The sequence below is a fragment of the Acinonyx jubatus genome, chromosome B1 (genome assembly GCF_027475565.1).
Source record: "Acinonyx jubatus isolate Ajub_Pintada_27869175 chromosome B1, VMU_Ajub_asm_v1.0, whole genome shotgun sequence".
NCBI lineage: Eukaryota > Metazoa > Chordata > Mammalia > Carnivora > Felidae > Acinonyx > Acinonyx jubatus.
The window spans coordinates 178,638,131-178,655,622 of NC_069382.1; the positions used below are offsets into that span (position 1 = coordinate 178,638,131).

The following is a 17,492-nucleotide window of genomic DNA, read 5'->3' on the forward strand; positions in this document are numbered from 1 at the left end:
AATTGGTCTTAGAGATGTAAAATACAGCATAGGGGACATATCAGTAATGCTGTAATAAGTTTGTATGGTGAAAGATGATAACCATACTTATTGTGGGTGATCTTTTCATAATGTACATAAACGTTGAATCACTATGTTATACACCTGAAACTAATATTACATATCAACTATAGTTTAATGAAAAATACTTTTTAAAAATATTTTTTAATCACAAACATTTTAATAAAGTCACTGCTCCTGACATTCATTCTAACCTTAAACACACACACACACACACACACACACACACACACGCACACACATATTATACCATGGCTATTGACACATTCAACAAAAAAAATTGCATTTAGTATTCATTTTAAAAGTATTGAACAAGGAGGGCACCTGGGTGGCTCAGTGGGTTAAGCATCCGACTTTAGCTCGGGTCCTCATCTCACCGCTTGTGAGTTCCAGCCCCACGTCGGGCTCTGTGCTGACAGCTCACAGCCTGGAGCCTACTTCAAATCCTGTGTCTCCCTCTCTCTCTCTGCACCTCCCCCACTTGCACTCTGTCTCTCTCTTAAAAATAAGTAAACATTAAAAAAAATTTTAATGTACTGTACAATAAATTCCACATAATTATCTGCATTAAATGTTTATTTTGTCTTGATGTTACCAAAATTAATGATGGTTTATGTCAATAACATAAGCTTTCCAGGTTTCCAGTAAATTATTCTTTGTTTTTGTTTTTGTTTTCGTTTTCAATTTTTTAAAGTTTATTTTTGAGAGAGAGGGAGAGAGAAAGTGTGATCAGGGGAGGGGCAAAAAGAGTGGAGACACAGAACCCAAAGCGGGCTCCAGGCTCTGAGCTGTCAGCACAGAGCCCTATGTGGGACTAGAACTCACACACTGCCAGATCATGACCTGAGCTGAAGTTGGGAGGCTCAATTGACTGAGGCACTCAGGTGCCCCTCAGCTCTTCTTTTTATAACCAAGAAGGGAAAATGGGATTTATCCTTAATTCTGCTGTGTTGAGAAGGATTCTAATCTTGAACCCTATGTCCAGCAGGGAAGAGTATGACAATAACCTGGAAGTTGAACATGTTTCCCAATGCGAGGTGGAAGCCTGAGTGGAATTATAATTATCACTTGCTTCAATATGCACGCATGGCCTCAGTAATCTTGGCAAAGCATTACCATAAAAAAACATCCAGCCAGGGGTGCTAATGTCAAGTTTTATAAATCAATAATTCAAAGTGGCAAAAGGAATTCCAAGGAACTGTTTTTCTTTTAGGAAAGCTCCCCCACCTTTGGACAATACTGCCTAAACATGAATTATTTTCCAACTCTGTTTAGGTTTTCTTGTTTTAGAATATCCCTCCAAAACTAGAGAGGGAATTCTCTGTGCATCATGAGTATCTATTTCCAGTATATCATCTATTTTTTGCTTGATTTTGACAAAATAAAACCATATGTTCCTTATCAGAATTTTGTCATGTAAGTAACACTTGTAACTGTTATTATTAATCATTTCACAGAAGAGTCAAGGTAGGTAGGTGACTGCATTAATTTGTTAACTGGATGGAACACCTTATAACCATCAGCAATCAGCAGGAGCAACTAGCAAAATTCTGGCACCTCTTTGGCATATTTAACTAGTGGAATGCATAACTGATCAAATTATGAATTGCCTGAATGGAGGAATGAATAAAACAAATAGAATTTGCCCTTACGCACCCATTTCACTTACTAGGTTTATTTCATTTACCAGAGGTTTGTAATGGTTTCGATATTTATTTGTCTAGATCTTGTATTTGAGCTCCCATGCAGTCAGTGAATCTAACACTACAGTTTCTTTTACATTTCCCTCTGGTTAATAAATGATATGACTTTTTTAAAAGGTAGATGGTACCTATCAATGGACATTTAGGTTGCTTCCAGACCTTGGCTATAAATAATGTAAATAATGTAATAATAATGTAAATAATGCTGCAATAACCTTAGGGGTGCATATATCTTTTCACATTAGAAGGAATAAAGAAGATATGGAATATTTATAAAATAGAATATGACTCAGCCATAAAAGAGAAAGAGCTCTTTCCATTTGTGACACCGTGGATGCAACTAATGGGTATTATGCTAAGTGAAATAAGAAAGAGAAAGACAAAAAACATATGATTTCACTGAAATGTAGAATCTAAGAAAACAGAATGTGCCAACAAACCAACCATCACCACCACCAATGAAATAGTAACAGACCCATAATACAGAGAATGAGCTGGCTGTTGCTAGAGGTGAGGGGTGGGGGGGAGGGGAGGTGTGTTGAAAGCATGTGTGAAATGAATGAAGGGGAGTGGGAGGTACAGGTTTCAGTTACGTAAAGAATAAGTCACAGGGATAAAAAGGTTCAGCATAGGGAATATATTTTACATTATAATAGTTCTGTATGGTGACAGATGGTAGCTATATTGTAGTGAGCATAACACAAGGTATAGAGTTGTCCAATCACTATGTTGTGAACCTGAAACTAATGTAACATTTTATGGCAATTATACTTCAATTAAAGAAAAACATTGGGGGGAAAGGAAAGCGGTTTAATCGCATGGTTTTTATCCATTTCATTAACAGCTAAAACGTGCTCTTAGGCCTACTATCATTCTGGAACCTTCCTAAAGAATATTAAAGCTACACCATTTGCTTTATAGGATCCCATCAATTTCTAGGTAGTATAGTGAAACTTTTGTTATTCTTCTGAGACACCTACTTCATAAGTTTGTAGAAGCTATTGAATATATTTCTTGCATAAATACAATTCAACTCTATGTTCGAAAAGAATAAAATATTTTAAAAATGACTGGTTATGTCTCAGCACTTCCCACTATAAAGTAGATAGTTTCATTTTAAGCATTTCATTATATGACACATTTCTTATCTCTGATTAAGAATAGTCAAAGAGAAGAGAAAACATGGTGAAATAATGAACTGAGGATTTAAGAGGAAAAAGTGTTGAAAATATGTTTTTCTCACGGAGACTCCATTATAGGGATTCGCCCTCTGGCTTACTGAGTGCACAATGGTCACTTGTTTTTGAAGGCTGCCTTAAAAATTCAAATTTACTTGTGGCTTAAAATCTACCTGGCATGCAAACTGGAATATTATAATAATTATTAACATTTATTGAACACACAGTACCTGCTAGGCACTGTGCTGTTTTAAATAATAACTGATTATTACTTTTAAATGTCAGCAACCTAGTGAGGTAGAGCTATTATTTTTATTTCACATATGAGGACACTGAAGCTCAGAAAGTAAAGTTGCTTTCTCAACTAGTAGGTGGCCGAACTAGGATTTAAAACATTTCTTTCTGATTCCAAAACCCATTTTATTAATAATCTGCCTATTCATTCATTTTTTTAGCCACCAAAAGATTTATTGAAGCCCTGGACTGGGGAAGACAAACAAACAAGATACTGTGCCAAACCTCACGGAGTAATTATTTATGCACCATGCAACTAATAATTTATTAAATCATGGAAGTTAATAGTTGAAAACTTTAATGACATTCTTGTCTTAAATAAGTACAACACTTCTCATAATTTTTTTTTCCAATTAATTTCCTTAAGTCTTTGGTCCCATGAAAAATGAGCTGAATTGACATATTCTTTTCTTATCGTTCTTGGAATTTTAAAAACATTACCAATTTGTCTTAGAGTAAATTAAATAAGTAAATGTAAAAAACAAAACTGAATAATTGCTGGTGCTTTATTAAGTGCTGGGCACTTTTCCCTACTCTTTCTAAATCCTGGTTTTAGCAGTATTAATTACCTTTCAGTGCCTGGAAACACGAGAAATATTCCAAACTGGAATTTCTCTGCCTCGTGTCCTTCTGAGGCTTTTGCTCTGATCACTTGACTGGATTTATCCCTTCGACTGTCATGTAGCAGTATGATATAATGGTCACCCCAAGGATGAATGGATTTGATCTGCATAGTTTTAAATCCATACCTTACTACAAGCAAATCTTTCATACTCTATCATTCATCCTGTTCCTCTAATATTATCTCCTAGGTACTTCAAAAATCCATCCCTGCCTTCTTGTTATATTACCACTGTTTTCAGGCCAGCACACATCTTGTTTCACCCGAAGAACATGAGTCTCCCTACTGGTCTCCTTGCCTCTACTGTTGCACTTCCAATAATAGCACCTCCCACCTCAGGCACTGCATTATCCTGGAGCAGTTAGGATGAGGTAAGGTGCAAACCTGTCATAGCATTTCTGTTACACAGTATTCCAACATCTGTAATACTTCACTGCATTATAACGGGATGCTGTATTCCTAAATTATTACAGGCTCCTTTAACTAAGGATGAATATCTTTCCCTATGTATTATAACACTGAATAATAATTATAGAGTTATTCAGAAAACATTTGTTGAGCTGATCTGAAATAAATATTTATTAACTTGGCAGAGAAAATAATTAATCATTTATTTGGCTTATGATTGCTACCCTTCCTTCATTTCTTGCTTCTGACTTTCTCTTCCTTCTTTCTTCCATCATTCTCTCCTTCTTTCCTTTTTTTCCTTCTTTTCATTCCTAGGTGTTTTTTAAATGCCTATTATTGACAGGCTTTTGGTGTTTGGGATCCAACCAAACCAAAGTGTCTGCCCTCTTGGAGCTATGTTGTGTCATTAAAAAGTAAAAATAAAAGTAGAAAATGTAGTAGATAGATTATCTAGTATATTTACAGATTTAAGGCCCATGGGGAAAATAAGTAAAAATTGACCAGGTAGAGTTGATTCAGAATGCCAGAGGGGACATGGAATAGGTTGAAGTATGAAACAAGGCTGTCAGGAGTATATCTCACGAGAAGGTGAGATCTGAAGGCAAACATGTGAAGGAGATGAAGGGATGAGCCAAACAGATGATCTGGAGGAAACTCATCCCAGGGAGAGGAAAGAGCTATATAGCAAAGCTGTCTCCTTATGTGATCTCCCTCTTCATCTGATTCTCATCAGCTAAAGATACAAGTCTAACCTAACTGAAGACCTTTAAAAGACTGAAGACTATTGCCTATGAATATCTGACTTGTCCTATAGTTCATGGTTATAGAATTTGTACTGTCTTTTCCATTCACTTGCATTAGTTCCTTTTTCTAAGCAGCAGCTCTGAGTACTGGTAGGAAGATTGTGCCAAAGGTAACTGTATGTGGGAGGAGGGAGGACAGCTGTGTGCTATTCAACCAAAGCTGCTGTAGAGGCAGGCCAAAGCCACAGACAAGCCAGGAAGCAGAGCACGAGAGGAATGCAGGGTGGCCAGAAGTGAAGCATCAGACGAAGGGAGAGTAGCCGGAAGTGAGGCATCAGGCACTGAGGAGGGAAAAAGCAGCTTTCATAGAAGAAGATTTTAGCCATATTGATTGTGTAACACAAAGACAGAAGCTCAAGTATGAAGAAAAAAGTAGGAGAACAAAAACAGTCAACATTTTTCTTAAGTCATATCAAGTCAATAAATAACTAGACTCATTAAATGTGGGGGATAAGCTTAGGAATCCCTGGGCTTAAACTGATGGGTTAACAAGGCATGAAGAAATACAAAGTCATAGAATGCTTACACCCGAGTTTGGGTAAACCAGATAGGCACCCCAAAGATAGGGGGTGCAAAGGCACCCCGAGAATAGGGAGGCACAAAGGTGCCAAGAATAGGATGGTGCAAAGGCACCCCAAAATACAGACGGATTGCAGAGCCCCAGAACAGAGAGGGAGAGACAAGGTCTAAAATAGGAATGGCGCAAAGATGCCCAATACATAGGTTTAGGAAATAAACAAGATTAGATATTCAGGGTGGAATCACCCCCAGTTTAGTACTATTGCAGAAAAGCTGCTTTCACAGGGAGGCCATGTCAGGTAAATTGGTGAATTGGACTATGGACCAGCTGCCCTTCAGGCAAAGCGGCCCAGATCGGAAAAGATTAACAAAAGAAAAGGTGTCTTGTCAACCCTGAGGTTATTTCCCCTACCTGTCTCATCCCTGGGTTTAGCTAAGATAAACAGAGGTGCTGCCTCATGTTCACTGTAAACAACCTTCTTCCCTACTGCCTGGTGCCCAGATTTTGTTTTGTATTAACCCAAACCCATAATCCCAAACATCCTCAAGATCCCCTTTCCCTCACGTCCACAAGTTAATGTTCACAGATTCGTTGTCTCTTTGTGCAAATCCATCAGCATGTGTGTAAGCCTTCTGATCCTAATAAAAATGGGGCAAAGAACCTTATTCAGAGTTCTTGTCTTTTCCCAGACATTAGCCATCTCTTACTTTTCATCCTTTGTCCCGCTCTTTTGCTAGACAAGAGAGAACTTTAGACCCAGAGTCTACAACTAAATGTTCCTTTTCTGTGAACAAAAGTTTAATTAAGGATTCATAAAGCTAGTAAAACAGATGCAAAGTGTGGGGACAATGAATAAGATGCCTTCAGCATCAGGGGTATGCATTTATGTGTTTGTGACAGCTTAGGTAATCTTTTTTCAGGACAGTCACATCAAGAAATTTTTTTTTCCTCAATACTCATTTTGCTCTTATGCTGCATGATAGAGCTTTATTTTAACACTTTACGAACTCACAGAGGCTTTTCAGAAGAATTCACAAAGATAAAGTGTCTAAGATATGAACGTCATGAAGAGTACCTCTTTTCCTCTCAAGTTTACAAAACAAACTCACACACAGCAGTTCAGAGCATTCAGAGGGCAGACTATAAGTTTGCCCTTGTTTTCTGCTTTACTGTTGTTTTCCCCTTTTTAAAAATTTCTTTATTCAATTGGGTTACACAGGAAATCCTTTGATGAATGATATTAGATTGTACCTATGATTTTGGGTTGTCTAGTTAGGTAGTGATTGCAAACAGCTTACAAGATGGTCAAACCAAGCAACTAAAAGAAGTATGCTGGGGGATATTTTCAAGTCCGAGAAAGAGAAGCCTTGTCAACAGTGATTAGCTCACAGAGACCACAGCATGGGAGGAGCCAGGAGGATGATGCTTCCAGGGGACACACATTATAAGGAAAGTATCTAACAAAAGAAAATGACAAAGCTTGCTCAGAGTAGGGGAAGAATCAGGATACACTCTCAGGAAACTTGGGAAAGGATGATTTTAAGACATGTGGTCAGTGTTGCAGGGTAGCAAAGTAGGATGTGATCCGAGAAAAGGCCCTGTGAATCCAGGCATTAGAAAGCCGTGACTAAGCACAAGGCAATGGGAAAATGAAGAAACACACTTGGAGATGAGGCCATGAGTGCTGTGGGTGCAGTGAGCAAACCTTCAGGCGTTTATCAATGAAAGAGAAGATGGAAAGGAAGGAATTCTATAACTGGAGAGTGGTGTGGGTCAGAACATTATCTGTAGTTAAGAATCAGAAGATTTTGTTTTGTTTTGTTTAGTTTTGTTTGCTGAGGTTAAAGTAGGTAAAGGATATGCACTTAAAGTACTAAAGCGAAAGATGAAACAATTATGAAGTAATTACAAAATAACAGTAGTAACTACATTTTGAGTACTAGGTACTAAGTTAAGTGGTGTACATTTTTCTACCTCCTAATTTTCTTCCAGAGTAGTTATTAGTACCTTCAGCTTTCAAAGAAGAAACTGAAGCAATTATTACATGGCCTAGATTACGCAGCTAACACCCTGTGGAAAGGATATTTGAATCCAGTTGAGCTAAAGCAAAAAACCATGGTCTTTGTTGCAATTCTTATGGAGCAGGTGGATGGAATTAGGGGTAAAGGGACCTGAGAAGGTTTTGTGTTGAAGCTGAATGATGTAAGCATGATCACCACATACATGGCAGCAGGCTCTGGACAACATCCACTCTATCACCTGGAATGAGATAAGAAACAGACTTTACTGGAGAATCTCAAAAGTTTAAGATTAATGAGAGAAGTTGTGAATCAACTTCTCTTTATTATCCTGATGATGAAGCGAGTGGACCAGGTACACTTAGATCCCCAGAATGTACTTATGTTCCCAAACACTATGGAACTCTGGAGGTTTTTTGTTGTTGTTGTTGTTGTTTTTTTAATGCTTTCTGCATTTTGATTTCTTGAGCAAAGTGAATTGACATGTTAGAGAATGTCTCCTTTACCTCAGACCTATTTGTTCTTTGCTTTTCAAGCATGTCAGATCCAGAGCCATCTACTCCTCTTCAAAAATAAAACTAATCTCTCCCCAGGAATGATGGGGGAATTCCAAGAGTCCTAAACTTGCAGACTTACCTTGTTTTCCATCTGGAGGCATTGACTGGCATCCCAGAGAGCAAGAACACAAAGTCTTTACCCTTCTCTTCCCCAGGAGAATGTGTTTCCATTAGAGAGATCAAATTTCTTTCCCCTCAAGAGGTGAAGGAGGCAAAGTATGTACATACCAGATTCATATTTTCAGGGTTCCTGTCCTATGATACAGACCCAGTACACGTAGGATAGCATTTGACTGTCATCACATTGCGCTGGAAGAGAGGAGAATTGAGCCAAAGAAGAATCAATGTGGTTATTGCCATAACAATAATAATCTTTCCTTCCCCAGACACCTTGGGTCTACTTTTAAAGTAATAGGAATAAATGTAGATATTAGAAACATCACATTGCATCCATATGCTGTTGACTTTTCTATTTGCAGTTCAAGCTTGAGAATAAAAATACCATTGTGATGACAAGCAAAGTGTGTTTGAATGTAGTTATTTCCAGCAGTTGCCCAAGAAAGCCAGGCACCCAGCATGTAGAGTCCAAGGCCTAAAAGAAGTTGTGATGCTTTTACTCTTGAGGTGGCGACAGGCATGGACTCCGTGCAAATTCTAGCCTGGTGCAGCTATTTTGCTTGCAGAAGGAGTCCCGATAGGTCACTATTCCAGTAAACCTCCAGTGTGCAATGGAGTTTCAAAGAGGACTGTTCTTTGCATAAACGAAAACAAAAATGGTGGTTGGTTGGTATGGCACATCTCACAATCCAAGTAAGATAAGAATGGAAGATGTCAGTAAGAATATCATTTAAATGACTTAGCAAATTTTCAAGGTTAAACAGGAAGGAAAATGGAGTCAGATGAAATTCTCCAATATTGGAGGACTGACTGGACAGTAAAGGGTCATTTTGGTAATGTTAGACTGAACACCAACTTTGGAGGGGGAAGTGTGGAGATTTTGGAAGAATAGTTATTTAGAATTGGTCAGGGGAATATCATATTTTAACACATGAAAGATGTTACATCTCTGGACCATGAGATAGTTTAGGATGTTCAGCTAAGAATAGATTGTTTCAGTAGAAAAGAACAGTAGGTGGTTGAAGAGAAAAGGTTAAGGAAAACCACACCTTCAAATGGTCCCTTTGTAAAGAGCTTAATGTTTCCAAGTATTAAAGCAAAGGGTCAAAAGTAGTCTGATCCAGGTGCAGAAGGTATGAACAAAAAGTGATGGGGATGGAATGGAATCAATATAATTAAGAGATGTTATTTTCAAGAAGTTTTTGCAGTGGCAATCTAGAAGAAGAGATAATGTATCCAGAAAAATACTAACCTAATATCAAGAATTTATACTATAAGGAGCTAAGATATGAGGATATGAAAAATGAGAAGTCCATGTCTAAGACTGTTCCATTAAACCTCTTTTCTATACATTCTATAAACAATGATTACCCTGTAAATTATCTGGTCCACCTTGAACTTAACACTAGTTATAAGAATTGAGTCTGATTTCTCAAACTACTTTTGAAAACTGCCATTCACAAGTAAAGGAAAATCATCCGTCTTTCCCACACATAACTTTCCTAATCCATAAAACATGGATGCGAATGCCTAACGAATTGTGTTGCTTTGGATATTAAATGAAATGATATGTATAAACTATAAATCTGTTAGCATAGGAAAAGACACAGAGCCCATGTTCAATACATGGCTTTTACCATTATTTTGTTAACAATCTCTTCCTTAGCAATGCCCTCAACGCCAAAGCCACCGGCCTTTTTTTTGCCATCAAGTATTTTTGTTTTAGCTTTTATCATATCTTCTAGCTGTCCTAAAGGTCATGGTTTATGTTTCCTAGCATGAGACACTGAAATGGAAATGTGTATTCATTTGGGATCAACACTGGTGGCAGGGAGGGGAGAGAAGAAGAAATTGAACTGTAATGCAGGCCCAATAAAGCCATGGTCAGCCTCCTGGGGGAATCTGGAGTGAAGTATTGCCTATCAGTGTTGGCCCATGTTGGGCCAAAATGCCAGATATTTACATGCCTGACCGACCCAGTCACTAGATATGGGTTGCCAAAGCAATGGAGTAATCCCCCCTGAGATGTCTCCTCTGCAGTTGAGACAAATCCATGGCCCAGCTGAAGGAGTCAGCCTCTGGAGTCTGTCTGCTGACCTCATTCCTGGCAGCTGGAAGAAGCCCTTCCTTGACGGAAAATCTGGATGGCTCTTCACTGGTTCTACCACACTGATCTCTGACTTACATTAGGTGCTTCTTTAAAAAGTAGTCTTGGAGTGCCTGGGTGGCTCAGCTGTTTGAGCATCTTTCTGACGATTTAGCCTCACTTCATGATCTCAGGTTCACAGGAGAGAGCCCAGCATAAGGCTGTATGTTGACAGTGCAGGGTCTGGTTGAGATTCTCTCCCTCTCCCTCTCTCTCTGCCCCTCCTCCCCTCATGCACGTTCTCTCTATCTCAAAATAAATAACCTTAAAATAAGATTGTTTAAAAAATAAAAAAGTAATCTTTATTTCTACTATCATATTACAAGTTTCATTCTTGTATCTCTAATTGGAATATAAACTCTGTAGGAACCAAGTTTAACATTTTTTTTTTGCAGCCATCAGAGCACCACACACAGTAGGCAGCAAATAAAAAGTATGAATAAGGTACCTATTTTCTGAATTGTGGGTAAAATACTTCAAATTGTAGCATCTCCTCTATCCGGACTGCATTGCGAATGTTGTTAGAATCTGTTCTGAAGGGCGAGTCAAGTATGTATTTTAGGATAAGTATCAAATTATCCAGAATGTGTGGCAGACGTTGTATAAGTATACCCTAAGCCTGACAGAAGTTATTCACTTAACATACATGTATTAACTTTTTATTTTATCTCAGGTGCTATTCTCAGCCCTGGGAACGCGGCCGCAAACAAAATAGACCACTTACCTCTTCTCATGCAAATGATATTCTAGTAGTATAACAGTGGCTTTCTGAAGAGGACCACCACAGTTTAACCATAAAACAAAGAAATATGTCACCACAGTTGACCTGACCAAATGGTAGAACAGACATCCGGGGTGGTTCTCGATCAGCTTTGTAGAGCAGAGCGTCTCAGTCAACTGAGAAAATTCCTGGCCTTGGTCAAGTGTTTTAGGAAGATCTTCAGAGGAATGTTCCAAGCAACTGACCCACTTGGCAGAAGAAAGACGACACGTATTTTATTCCCACTGCAGATCCCAGTGCTGGTTTTTTGGTGTCCCAGTAACAGTTTTGGTTTAACACACAAAGCCCAACCATCTTCCTCCAGTTCCCGACTACAGGCATTTGATGGCTTCTGCATCCCGTTTCCCTGTGCAAAAACACTAAATTTCACTAACATCCATACCCTGCATATAATCTTTCCTTATACAAGACAGGTAGTTGCATCAAACACTCCTTATCAATACCAGCATATGGCCAAAGCAAGGAGTGGAGGTCAAGGTCCCAACTCAGAATAAAAAGGATGATAGAATTTAGTGGGTAGGGGTCTGACTACTGGGTCATATGTATTTTCCAGCTGCCTGCCGTGAGATAATAGTCCATTTACACAATTTCAATGATTATTTTATTTACATTATTACCCCCGTTTCCTAAATAAGATTTAGAATTCCACAACCACCAAGCAAGTTTTGCTTGCCTGGCGGTGGTCAGTCAAGTAGCATCTACAGTTGGCAGAAAAAAGTTGGAGCTTAAAACTGCACCGTGGACAAAAGCAGAGGTTAAAAGCATTCTTTCCAAAAGTGCTTCACCCTGGGGATGTCTTTCGGAAGTGGAAGTCAGACCTCCTGGGAGAAGCTGGAGCGCGCTGAGTGATTGCGCATCTGTGATTTTTGTCCCAGAGGAGCAAATTTCTTACATGCAAACAGAAATCTGTGTTAGCTACAGAGTTCCTCTTGCTGTGACTGCACTCATGTTTCAGCCTTGTGTGTTAGTGCCACGCGATACAGCAGAAAATCACACGGAAGCATCTCCCCAAAAGAGCAAATGAATTGACATGAAGGAGACTGACAGGGGGCCACCTGAGCACATAGATTTTGCTAACTCTTTATAGAGGTTATTTCATGTGTGTGGCATAAAGTATATTGTAAGCCACTGAACAAAGGTATAATCATTATTATTATTATTATTATTATTATTATTATATGTCAACTTTGATCTGATATATATATATATATATTCTTCCTCTTTCAGAAATCCTCTCCTACCATGGTCATTGTCATTCCAGGAACAACAACAAAAAAGCTTGATTACCTTCTCTGAAATCACCTTGTGGCCCACTAGTAATAGAAAAAGAATTAAAAAAGTAAAGCATCAGTGAAAGGTCTATGTCGCTCGGCAGAATCTTTCCATTACCTTTCTTTTATAGCTTTTCTACACCCAGCTGTCAGCGACATTTTCCTATAATGGGGGCATGTGCTGGGTATTTTTATAGAAGTTTTATAGATATTGTAAAATATCTCGTTCCTTCCTATTTTCCCTTTTATCCTTCTTTCCTTCTTTTCTTCCTCCCTCCTTTGCTTCTTTGCTTCAAATACTTAAGTAGGAGTAAATGCAAAGTCATCTAGAAGTAATCTGTTATGCTATTGTTCATGATTTTGACGACTTACGGAATGAGCAGCGAAGTTTTATCTCCACCAAAGACTTGTGCTCAATGGTTTCCTTCTTTGAGCAAAACTTAATTCATTCACTTCAAGGTCAAGAGCCAACGTATTGATGTGTAGCTACCAGCTTGATTGTATTTTCTTGTTAAATACACTTTTAAAATATTAAAATAAGTGAATTAATAATGATCATTTATATAATCCAATACATTTAAATGAGAAAACAAATTCACTCCCCTTTTTATGATCTGAGTCAACATTTTACCCAAATGTTGCCGTCCCGGGGGTGAGGGATAATTGGTGCCCTTTGCGTGAGACAAGGAAATCTAAGAATAATCTGAATGTGTTATATTTGTTTCCTAGGGCTTCAGTTAACAAATTTTCAAAACCTAGTAGTTTAAGATGATACATATTTATTTATCTTGTAAAAGTCAAGAAGCCAGAAGTCTGAAATCGAGTTTCCAACAAGGCCACACTCCTTACAAAGGCTGTAGGTAAGAAAACTTCCTTTGTCTGCTGGTGTTCCTTGGTTGGTGGCAGCTTCATACCAGTCTTTGTCTCTATCTTCACATGACTTTTTCCTGGTGTCTCTGTATGTCCTCTTTTGTCTCTTGGAAGGTCATTCTCATTGGATTTGGGGCCCACACTAATCCTTACTTTCATTATATCTGCAAGGACCCCATTTCTAAATAAGATCATATTCTGAGGCTGCAGGCAGACACGAGTTTTGGAGGGACACTGCTAAACCCACTGCATGCATTCATGCAAAGGGTGAGCATTTTCGGGTTGTTACAAGATTAGATGGATGCTGTGATACCCCACTAAGATCTTTCATGAATGAAGGATGTACTGTGTGTGTTGCTGGTGGACTAGCCTCAAACATAAGTAATCCTCTTTGGGAATTATCTTAGTTGATAAGGGCCACCTCGCCTGAGTTTCTCAGTGCAGTTTGCATCCAATGACTGATTGATGGGGGAAGGGGATAAAGACATAATCTTCATCTCCTACTCATTATAGTTCTCAAAGGACATCACGCCTTTATTGCTCAATGTGGGGTCAAGTCTGGTTTCCACCGAGATTGCATTGCATGTTGACATCTCCATCTGCCTAATGTATTTCTTCCCCCTGCTTTCCTTCTCTTCCCTTCTCTTGCCAGGTGCCTCCTACATGCCTTAGAATGGCATTCATTTACAACCCTCCCTTATACTAAACTTGTTCCAGATTTTACTTCCAGAGGGTCTCTGCCTGCCATGAAAGATATGGATATATACCTTATGTGAATGTTTCACAAAACAATACCAGTCTCCACTATCTGTGATACCCTTTCCTTGGGGCACCTGGGTGGTTCAGTCAATTAGGTGTTGTCCAACTCTTGGTTTTGGCTCTGGTCATGATCTCACTGTTGCTGAGATCAAGCCCCATGTGGGGCTCCACGCTTACAGTGTAGAACCTCCTTGGGATTCTCCCTCTCTCTCTCTCTCTCTCTCTCTCTGACCCTTCCCCCCACCTTTTGCTCTCATAACATAAATAAATAACTATTTTAAATAAATAAATAAGATACCCTTTATTATATTTTTATTCTGCTTTATTCTAACCTATCTTTTTATATTCTACCTGTCTTCTATATTCTATCTATCCTATCTTAAAGTGTTCCATTCTATCCCATTGTCTATTGAAGGCAGAGCTTAAGAGAATCAGTGTCAAGACTGACCCCAATGGATACCACAACAACAGGTGGAAAAAACATTGCTCTTGTGGGCTTGCTGTGAACATACAGCACATCTTTCCAACTGTAGTTATATTGACTCTTAAAAGACACATTTTAACATTCATTAATGTATAGCCCTCTAGACCATGCAAATAGAAACTTGGGTTGAGTTTTGCAAGCATATTGTTATAATTTCTAAAAGTTCCTATAAAACTGCATGTTAAAAATGTAACCGATTACTCACTCACCCGATTTCAATTAAATATAAATTCCTAAAATATGAAATATAAACTTAAAAGATTCTACTATAAAATATTTGGAATGTCTCATCTTGAAGTCATCAAGAAAGTTTGACACAATAAACCAATTAATTACCAAATAAATAAGCAAACTCCTATTTCTAACTCTAATTAAAAAAAAAATAATAATGTATTTATTTTTGAGAGACAGACACAGAGTGTGAGCAGGGGAAGGGCAGAGAGAGAGGGAGACACAAAATATGAAGCAGGCTCCAGGCTCTGAGCTGTCAGCACACAGCCCGTTTTAGGGCTCAAACTCACAAGCCATGAGATCATGACCTGAGCTGAAGCCAGATGCTTAACTGACTGAGCCATCCAGATGCCCCCATATTTCTTACTTGAAATCAGAATTTGCCCTGATACCTTTACACTTGCAAGATAACAATATACAACACATTTTCCTATGGCAGCAGATCTTTGATTCCAATTTGCACTAATTTTCTGCCTTCTACCAGGTATGGTTTTAGAATGAGTCACACACCCCAAACTTCTGTAAAGCCTGGTATCAAACTGTGTTAAGTCCCTCATCCCCTGTCATCTCTCGTTTTCGTTTTACCCACACACATCTTTTCCCTTACTTGACATTGAAATATATATATATATATATATATATATATATATATATATATATTTAGAGTTAAATATACACTTGAATATTTAAACATATGGAATTTTATTTTTAGTTTCAAAATAATAAAGTTCTTGCTTAGATATGTTTGCTTTTGGTCTTTAAGATTAAATATTTATATTTATTTATTTATTTATTTTTTTTTTAAATGTTTTTATTCATTTTTGAGACAGAGAGAGACAGAGCATGAGCAGGGGAGGGGCAGAGAGAGAAGGAGACACAGAATCTGAAGCAGGCTCCAGGCTCCGAACTGTCAGCACAGAGCCCAACGCGGGGCTCAAACTCACAACCGCGAGATCAGGACCTGAGCCGAAGTCGGAGGCTTAACCAACTGAGCCACCCAGGTGCCCCTAAATATTTTATTTAAAAAAAAAGGATGTAGGTGTAGTAAAGCGAGGGGAAACTCTAATCTTGGTGTCTAGTCTGCCTAGTTTAAATTCTATTATTCAATGTTACAAAAAGTTTAAGGTTTGGGTATCTAATGTCTTCACTTTAAAAATATTAATCATAAGATCCGCAAGAGTATTTTAAGGTAGACTGAATACAAAAATCATTTTTTCAAGTTTATTCATTTATTTTGAGAGAGAGAGAGAGAGAGAACATGTGTGCATGAGTGGAAAAGGGGCAGAGAGAGAGAGAGGGAGAGAGAGAATCCCAAGCAGGCTCTGCACTGTCAGCACAGAGCCCGACACAGGGCTCGATCTCACTAACCGTGAGATCATGACCTGAACCGAAACCAAGAGTCAGACACTCAACTGACTGAGCCTCCCAGATGCCCTCAAAGGTGATCTTTTAAGGAGAGCTTCTGAAAGTAATCTAGAGTGCTAGATGCATTATATGGGTTTGGTAGTAGTTGGAAAAGCAAATTAAAAACTAAAGGTTCAAAAGTTGATTTGAAGTAAGTTTTAAGTTGGTGTTTGGTGCTTCCTAATGCCATACTTCAGGACCTGTGTGGATTTTAGAGAACTATCTTCTTTCTGTATTGAGAATGTACTATATGCAGGTTCTATTAGGATTTAGGGATATAAGTATGAGTTAGATATAGTCAGGGCCATAAAAATAGAGAGGCAATGGGATAAAAAAGAGATAACTATCAGCATGAGTTTGTCACTATTGCTAATAGGAACATTGACATAAGAGACACATAATTGAGATTTCAAACATAAAACATGGCGTTCAAAGTTTCCTTCAAAGAAAATTGATGACTACACTTCTATCATGATGACAAAAACCCGACACAGTGATGACACCAAATGCTGGTGAGGATATGCAACAAAAGGAACTCTCGTTCATGGCTCGTGGCAAGGCAACCAGGTGCAGCCACTTTGGAGGACAGTTTGGCACGTTTTTAAATAAAACTATAAATTTTGCAATAATTTTAGCCTATAGTTTAGCAATTGTGTTCTTTGATACTTACTCAAGTAAGTTGAGAACTTATGTCTACACAAAAACCTGCAAACAAATGTTTGTAGCAGCTTTATTCATAATTTAAGGACTTCCAATCACCAAGGTGTATTTCAGAAGGCGAATGGATACACTGTGGTTCATACAGATGATAGAATATTATTTATCATCTAAAACAAATAAGCTGAATCATGCAAAGACACAGATGAAATTTGAATGGATACTACTATGTGATAAAAACCACGTTAAAAGGGCTACATACTGAGTACCCCAACTATATGACTTTCGGGAAAAGACAAAACTATGGAGAAAGTTAAAGGATCAGTGGTTGCCAAGGATTGGGGAGGAGAGATGAATAGGCAGAAAAAGGAGGATTTTTAAGACAGTGATACTCTTCTGTCTGATACTACAACACTGCATACATATCATCAAACATCTGTCAATATCTGCACAATGTACAACAGGAAGAATGAACCCCAATATAAACTATGGACTTTCAGGGATAATGATGCATGAATGTTGGTTCATCGTTTGTAACAAATGTATCATTCTGTTGCAAGATGTTGACAGCAGGGAAGATTGTGTGTGTGGAAGGGAAAGGCATATCTG

At 38.3% G+C, this 17,492-nt stretch overlaps 1 long non-coding RNA gene across 1 annotated transcript; it reads right to left on the bottom strand.

Annotated features, from left to right (window-relative positions):
- Positions 1-737: 737 nt before the first annotated feature.
- Positions 738-10,777, bottom strand: LOC128314573 (uncharacterized). The gene is made up of 2 exons (XR_008296368.1): positions 8,243-10,777; positions 738-7,847 (listed from the first exon to the last, which is right to left on the bottom strand). It is a non-coding gene; the product is annotated as an uncharacterized LOC128314573 (long non-coding RNA).
- Between the last annotated feature and the right edge of the window lie 6,715 nt (positions 10,778-17,492).